Source organism: Chlorocebus sabaeus, chromosome 11 (assembly GCF_047675955.1).
Source record: "Chlorocebus sabaeus isolate Y175 chromosome 11, mChlSab1.0.hap1, whole genome shotgun sequence".
Classification (NCBI taxonomy): domain Eukaryota; kingdom Metazoa; phylum Chordata; class Mammalia; order Primates; family Cercopithecidae; genus Chlorocebus; species Chlorocebus sabaeus.
The window spans coordinates 98,325,890-98,333,374 of record NC_132914.1 but is presented as its reverse complement, the minus strand read 5'-3'; the positions used below and the strand labels follow the sequence as shown (position 1 = coordinate 98,333,374).

General features: G+C 40.8%; 1 protein-coding gene across 7 annotated transcripts in view; it reads right to left on the bottom strand.

The window, feature by feature from the left end:
* ANO4 (anoctamin 4) overlaps nucleotides 1-7,485 on the bottom strand; it is a 417,600-nt gene that overhangs the window by 138,629 nt on the left and 271,486 nt on the right. The window lies entirely within an intron of this gene.

The following is a 7,485-nucleotide window of genomic DNA, read 5'->3' as shown; positions in this document are numbered from 1 at the left end:
TAAGCAGGCAGCAGGATTTTTGGCTTTCATAGATCTCTTTTTAAGCTGGCTCCATGGTTCTCATGGTGCTAGGACGTCGTGACACACATGTGTCACTCTAATGAAGCCACGTCAATGAAAACAACAGTATTCTAAAAGTGGTTTTCAGCCACAGTTTTCTCTCTGGCTGTCTCCCTGGTTCCTCAGTTCCACTGACTTCTGCTGATGAAAACATCTGGCTTCCAAGTGAACAGTTCCCAATCACTGTTCACAGAAAAACACCAGAAGGAGCAAAAACCACACCAAACTTTAAAATGATAGCACTACCTCAAGTGTCTATACTACTGGAAAAAAAAAATCTTCTAAATTTATTAACTGAAAACACATGGAATTTGGTCATGCTTTATTTTTTTCCTAATTAAAACAATATATTTACATGGCAACGTACTCTTTTCAGTGAACGTTATGGCTAATTTTCTGTGTCAACTTGGCTAAGTTAAGGGATGCCCAGATAGCTGGCAAACATTATTTTGGGATGTGTCTGTGAGGTTGTTTCCTAAAGACATTAGTGTTTGAGATTGTAGACTTAGTAAATAAGTTGGCCCTCACCAATGCAGGTGGGCACCATCTAATTCATTGAGGACCTGAATAGGACAAAAAAGTGGAGGCAGGGTGAATGTGCTGTCTGCTTGAGATGGAACATCCATCTTCTCCTGCCCTTGGACATTGGCCTTCCTAGTTCTCAGGCCTTTGGACCAGAAATGGGACTTATGCTATCAGGTTTCCTAGGCCTCCTTCTTAAAAACTGCAGATTGCGTGACTTCTAGCCCTCCAGAATCTTATGAGCCAACAGTGCAAATCCTGGTCCAAGTCTGAAGGCTAGAGGACCAGGAGCACCGACGCCTAAGGACAGAGGAAGAGAGATGTCCCAGCTCAAGCAGCAGCAAATTCACTATTCCTCCATCTTCTAGTTCCACTCAATGGGTTGGATGGTACCCACCTGCATTGGGGAGGATCAGCTTCTTTACTAAGTCTACTGATTTGAATGCTAATCTCTTCCAGAAACACTATCACAGATGCACCCCAAAATAATGTTTTACCAGCTATCTGGGCATCCTTTAGCCCAGTCAGGTTGAACATATAAAATTAACCAGCACAGTGAAACTCTCAGCTGAAGATGATATTATTTATGTAACCAATCAATTCCAAACTAAAAAATAATGGTAAACATCTCTTTTACTATCTCCTTTATTCTCAGCATTGTTCCAGCCTCACCATGACCCCAACTCTGCTTGGTGGTGGCTGTCCTTCTTCAGAACTCCCAAAGGGTCAAACTGAAAAGAATCTCACAGTGGCTGTAGGACTCTCCTCCCAAAGAAAACCCTCCGCCCCAAAAGAAGTATACTTAAAATATAGTGAGATGATGGGCTTTAGAGAAGCAGCATGACACAGTAGGTGACAACATCAACTACGGGGCTGGAATGCCTAGATTCAAATCCTGGCTCTGTTACTATTAACAGCAGAACCTTGGGCAAGCAATTTGACTTTGCTGAGCCTCAGTTTCCTTATCTATAAAATGGGCATGATAATGATACCCAATTCATAGAGTTGTGATGATGAACTTATTAATACACATATAAAGTCTTTAGAACTGTCTAGTGTACAGGAAATGCTGGCTATTATTACTGTTTTTCTCTTTTTTCCAAAAATAAAAAATCGAGCAACCAGCTTGGCTCTTAACATTTCTGGTTTTTGCTTTTTAATTCAAAGTTAATTGTGTTTCACCAGCATCTATCACTTGTCTATGCTCAATGATTTAGTCCTTATATGGACTCATAAATTAGACTTCCTCAGCTAAGTTGGTGGCCTTCCCCATGGTTCTTGGCTTTATTTCATTTGATTGCCTTAAAACTCATTCAAGAAAGAGGACATTGGCCCAAAGGTTTTTTATTATAGAGCTTTTACCTCCCACACATCTCCAGTCTGTAGCACTAATCAGATCACACTTTGTAAAATTCACATTCCCACAGAATCTGGGCTCTGCGTGCAATGACTATGAATTGAATCCAGCTGGGTACAGTGCTTAATGTGGATAAAAACAAATAAAAATGTAAAAAAAAAGTCAGGCATAACTACTCTACAGGAGTGAAATGGCAGCCTTCAGCAGCCAGCTGGTGGCACCACAATTTAATTGAAATGTGGAGATGATGAAAAGAAAGAACAGGATAATTAAAATGATTAATTAATTGAAATATGTGAAAAAGAGGAAGCAAGAAGGAGGCAAGAGGATGCTGCTTGGCATGGTAAAAGGAAGCTGAGATTTGTATCTGGGGTGCCTAAAACCTGGCTGTCTTGCGCCTCAGCTGTATGACCTTCCACAAGTTATTTACCCCTCAGAGCCTTCTTTTCCAAGGTTATAAAATAGAGGTAATAGTAACAATAGTCATCATTATCATCATCATCATCTTACTGACCTTACAGAGTGGTTAGTGGGCTCATAAAACATGGTGAGTATGAAATGCTTTGGAGAAGCTGCCAGACAGATAGCAAGCATTATTAATAATTTCTTAAGGACCACACAGGACTAACATAAAAGTGATGGAAAGCAAAGGAACTGGGCTTTTTTTTTTAAACTGTGGAGGAAGAAAGACATTAAAAAGAACATCTTAAAAATAAAATCCCCGTGATCTGCCTGCCTTGGCCTCTCAAAGTGCTGGGATTACAGGCGTGAGACCAGTCCGGCCAACATGGTGAAATCCCATCTCTACTACAAATACAAATATTAGCCAGGCATGGTGGTGTGTGCCTGTAATCCCAGCTAATTAGGAGGCTGAGGCGGGAGAATCACTTGAACCTGGGAGGCAGAGGTTGCAGTTAGCCGAGACTGCACCATTGTACTTCAGCCTAGGCAATACAGTAAGACTCCATCTCATAAATAAATAAAATCCCCGAGACACTGGTTGGGCATGGAGATTGGAGGGTGTGAACTGGCCTTCACTGGGGAGCCTGAGCAGAAGCAGGTGGACAAAGCATGTTGTCCAGGTTCCATTACACATGCCTGTACATGCTGTGTGCACTTCACTATGACTAAACCAAACACTCAAACATGGTCAGCAGTTTGTGTCTTCTTCTGGTTACCAGAGTTTCCCCCACAAAGTTGTACACACCCTAACCCCCAGAACCTATGAATATGTTATGTTACATGGCAAAAGGGACTTTGGAGATGTAAGGAAGGTTACCGACCTTAAGACAGGGAGAGCATCCTGGATTATTCAGATGGGCTCAAGTTAACCACATGAGACCTTTAAAAGCAGAACTTTCTCTGGCAGGAGGGATGTGGCAGAAGGAGAATCAGAGAGATTCAAAGTTTGAGAAGCACTTGACCTACTGTTGCTGGCTTTGAAGATGAAAAGAGCTACGAGGAAAGGAACGCAGGCAGCCTCTAGAAGCTGAGAAAGACTTTCAGCCAATAAAGAAATGGAGATCTTAGTCCTCTGATAACATGAACTGAATTGTGCCAGCAACCTAAATGAAGCCAGAAGCAGATTTTCCCCAGAGCCTCCAGATAAGAGCCCAGGTGACAAAAACCTTGATTGCAGCCTTGGGAAACCCCGAACAGACAAACCAGTTGAGCCTCCCCTCCCTGATCTCTGACTTACAGAATTGTGAGCTAATACATTTGTGTTGTCTTATGCTGTTAAATTTGTGGCAATGCGTTATGATGGCAATAGGAAATGAATACACCTCTTAAAACACTCTTGGTCTGATCCTCTCCTCAAGACCTGGCAACAGCTAGCCAGGCTCCCACAGTCAAGGCTGCCATTCCACGTGCTGTTCTCACCTCCCAGTTAGGTGGCTCTGGGAACAAGAATCTATCTCTCTGTGGCAGGATAGTGAGTGAGTGCTCCCCTAGTCTGCTCTTCCACAAACACATTCCTGTCTCCAAACTTTGCCACACTCAGACTTCACTTAGGGCCCCCTTCAGTCACGCAAGACAGAAGCACACAGTGCAAAAGCCACTAAGCTGGAAAGCATAAGACTCAAGTTGGACTCTTGATTCTGCAGTCATAGCTCAGTGTGACCTAGGACAAGCCTTTTCTCCTCACGTAACCTTAGTGCTCTCATCTCTAAAATGACGATCAGCCAGATATTCTTTAGATACTACATGTTGTTGGTGATTTGGGTGATAATATCCCGATTATGTCACTTATGTGATTAATTCAAACTTGAATTAATGATAACCTTTAGTATACAATGTTAGGTAACCTCTAGTATATAATGATAGATAACCTTCAGTATACAATGATGGACTTTGGAGTCAGCTGGAAGCTGATGATTCACATTCCAGTTTTATAGATCTTGCTGAGCAAGTAATTAAACCTCTATGAGCCAATAGAATCCATAGAATAAGGCAATGGTAAGGATTAAACATGATCATGGATATCAAGTGCTTACACAATGCCTTGGATGACCAAAGGGCTCTATTGAGTGACAGTTTCTAGGATGAAGAAAATTATGGTGACAATAATGATGAACTTTTACATAGATTGCTCTTTTCCCAACAGAAGTTCAAAATCTGTGATTCTCCCTTGTAGACTGAGGTCTGTGTCCCCACCTAATAAACATCCCTAAATAGTTAACCCTGAAATTTACTTAGATATGTTAAAGTCTGGAAACCAACTAACCAGAAAGCACCCCATTTGTCTCTTCAGTATAGGAGTGGACTTTAGTATAGACTTTACTTAATGAAGCCTCCACCAATAGGGAATAGAAAAGAGAAAATATTGGCTTAATGATTTAGCATTGATTTTGGTTGGGTATGTTGTCACTTTGTTCCATTTTTGCCATTTACTGAGCAAAAGCCCTCTTACAGACTACACAGGCAAATCAACAAGCAGAAAAGGATCAGACACTTGGGCATTTCTGGCCTTAACTTGTCAAGTTAACATCTGGACTACGAGGTGAGTTATTTTTATAGAAAGCTGTTCTGATGGTAAGTTCAGGTTTCCCTCTTGCTGATTCATGATAGGTGAGATCCCGGGTACCTGGGAAGAGCTGGCAATGCAGTATAAGCAAATGGGTGTAGACTTGCCACCTCTGCAATGGCTTCCCAAGTTTGGTCTTGGGAAGGTTCTGCTTGATCTCTTTGACCCTCAGTTCCTTCAGCTCTAAAGGGGAGATAATCCTACCCAACTTAGGAGAAGTGATGATGAAGGAAAAAGCCACCTATGTGCAAAGGATCTTGCTCCCAACATGCTAACCTGTCAGGAGACCTTTATAAACTGCCTACAATGTACAGAGTGCCAACCTGCATGCTGTGGGCATACCCTGAGGAAGTAGAAGAAAGGCCATTTCCCTTGAGCCACTAATAACCCAGGAGGGAATGTACACTAATGATAACCTAATCAGACTGAATTAAATGAAGCAGGCCTACTTTGAAGACACCTCCTTTTCTCCAGTAAAGAATATTATAATAATAGCATTATGTTTCTAACAGATCACATTATCAGTGACGATATGCCTAGAGGGAACCTACAGATGAGCTTTCTTTTCTTTTCTCTCTCTTTTCTTTCTTCCTTTTCCTTTTCCTTTCCTTTTCCTTCCTCCCTTCTTCCCTCCCTCCCTCTCTCTTTTCTTTCTTTCTCTCTCTTTCTTTCTTTCTTTCTTTTCTTTTCTTCTTTCTTTCTTTCTTTTTCTTTCTTTCTTTCTTTCTTTCTTTCTTTCTTTTCTTTCTTTCTCTTTTTTCTTTCTTTCAGTAGCACATAGCTCTACATTGCAGTAAATGACACCCTCTTGGAATGATAATAGACAGCAGAAGGCATGTATTTCTTTTTCATTTTCTTAGAGCCAAGTGTCCAGATTTACAAGGCTCTACCTGGATAGGATTTAGAGATCTTAGAAAGCTAATGTTATTCTTTTAGGTCACAGGGCTACTCTTTGGAGCATAGCCTAAATACCTTATAGAAGACTCCAAAGGCTTTGGAACATTTACCTGTATTAATTTTTTAAAACGAGGATGAAAATACAAAAGCATTTCGTCCTTTTGCCTATATGCTCATCTGAGAAGCTGTGACTGCATTGAATGTATAATGCAATAGGGTCCAGCATTCACCCTGCCAAGCCGCACCCAGGATCAAGTCAGGCAGAATGCGTATGGGGGGTGGAGGGAAGGAGTAGTAATGATACTCCAGCTACAAGCCACCCATAACAATCAGATTTGTTACTTTGTAATCATATCTTCCACAGACTATATTTGTAATATTTTGTGAAGGCAAAAAAAGGGCAGCCAAAAGATGATAAATTCTTCCTTTTTATTGGATAGTCAATTTATAATGGCTATAAGCCTGTCCAAAGATAAGAGTGAAAGCAGCATTTAATAGACCAAGTACATGGATAAAAAGAGCATTAACTCCAAAAATATAGGTCTGAACTACATGAGTGTGCTTTATGAGAGTCAAGTGATTTTTTAAAATAAGGATATTTATGAAAAAAGTGCTTTATTTGTCTGCTCAGAAACCTTGGAGATATTAATTCATTTATTCTTAGGAAATAGGTTTGTTTCAGAGATGCTTTCATGGATTAATAAAATTCAATATCACTTATATAAATGAAACTACAAGCTAACTTAAATATCCATATTTCATATGACAGGGGAATTTTAGGATACTGGAGGTCAGTGTTTCATTATTGATGTACTACTAGATGGCAAGTTGGATATATGGTCTTTAATTTAGAATATCAGAGCTGGCTACAAAGAAAAAGACACTCTCCATCATCTAAATCAGTCTGTTCCAACGTGAAATGAAGAGTTAAGGTAGATGCAACATTTTCTGACAACGTGGATTTTAAAATGTACACCATACGCTGGGCTTCAGAAAGTCACACATCCCAGTGATATCAGACTTAATTCTATGTGGTATGCAATGAAGCCTATTTTGAGAGGCCATTTTGAAGCAAGTACCTTCATTGGGATTTCTTTTTCCTTTAGCTTGGCCCAAAGTCTTCCAGTACCTGCCAATGCCTAAATTCTTCTGCAGTTATGATTTGCGCACTAGAAGTAGCATCAATACTTTCAGGCCAAAGCCTAGTATTTTGTAAGCTGTTCCTTCAGCTTTAGAAAGAAGGATTTCTCAAGCTCTTATTCACTCAAAACTCTCCTCTGCACACATGGAGAGTATGTGATGGGCCATAAGGTCATAGTCTCCTCTGCTTTCCTCTTCTTGGCTCCTGTTTTAAATCCTGTCCCCTCTTTCTCCTTCCTCTACCATGAAACTTATCAAAGTAGCAGCAAACCCTCCTTGCCTCTGATTCATCCAGCCCTCGTCCTACCTCCACTGGCTGTAATTTGTTTTCCATTATCCTCCACTCTGTAGTGATGGTTCTCAACACGTGGTCCAGGATCAGTAACATCAGCGTAGGCGTCACTTAGGATCTTGATGGAAATGCAAATTATCGAGCCCCACCTCAGACCTACCGAATCAGAAACCCTGGGGATGGGCCCAGTGA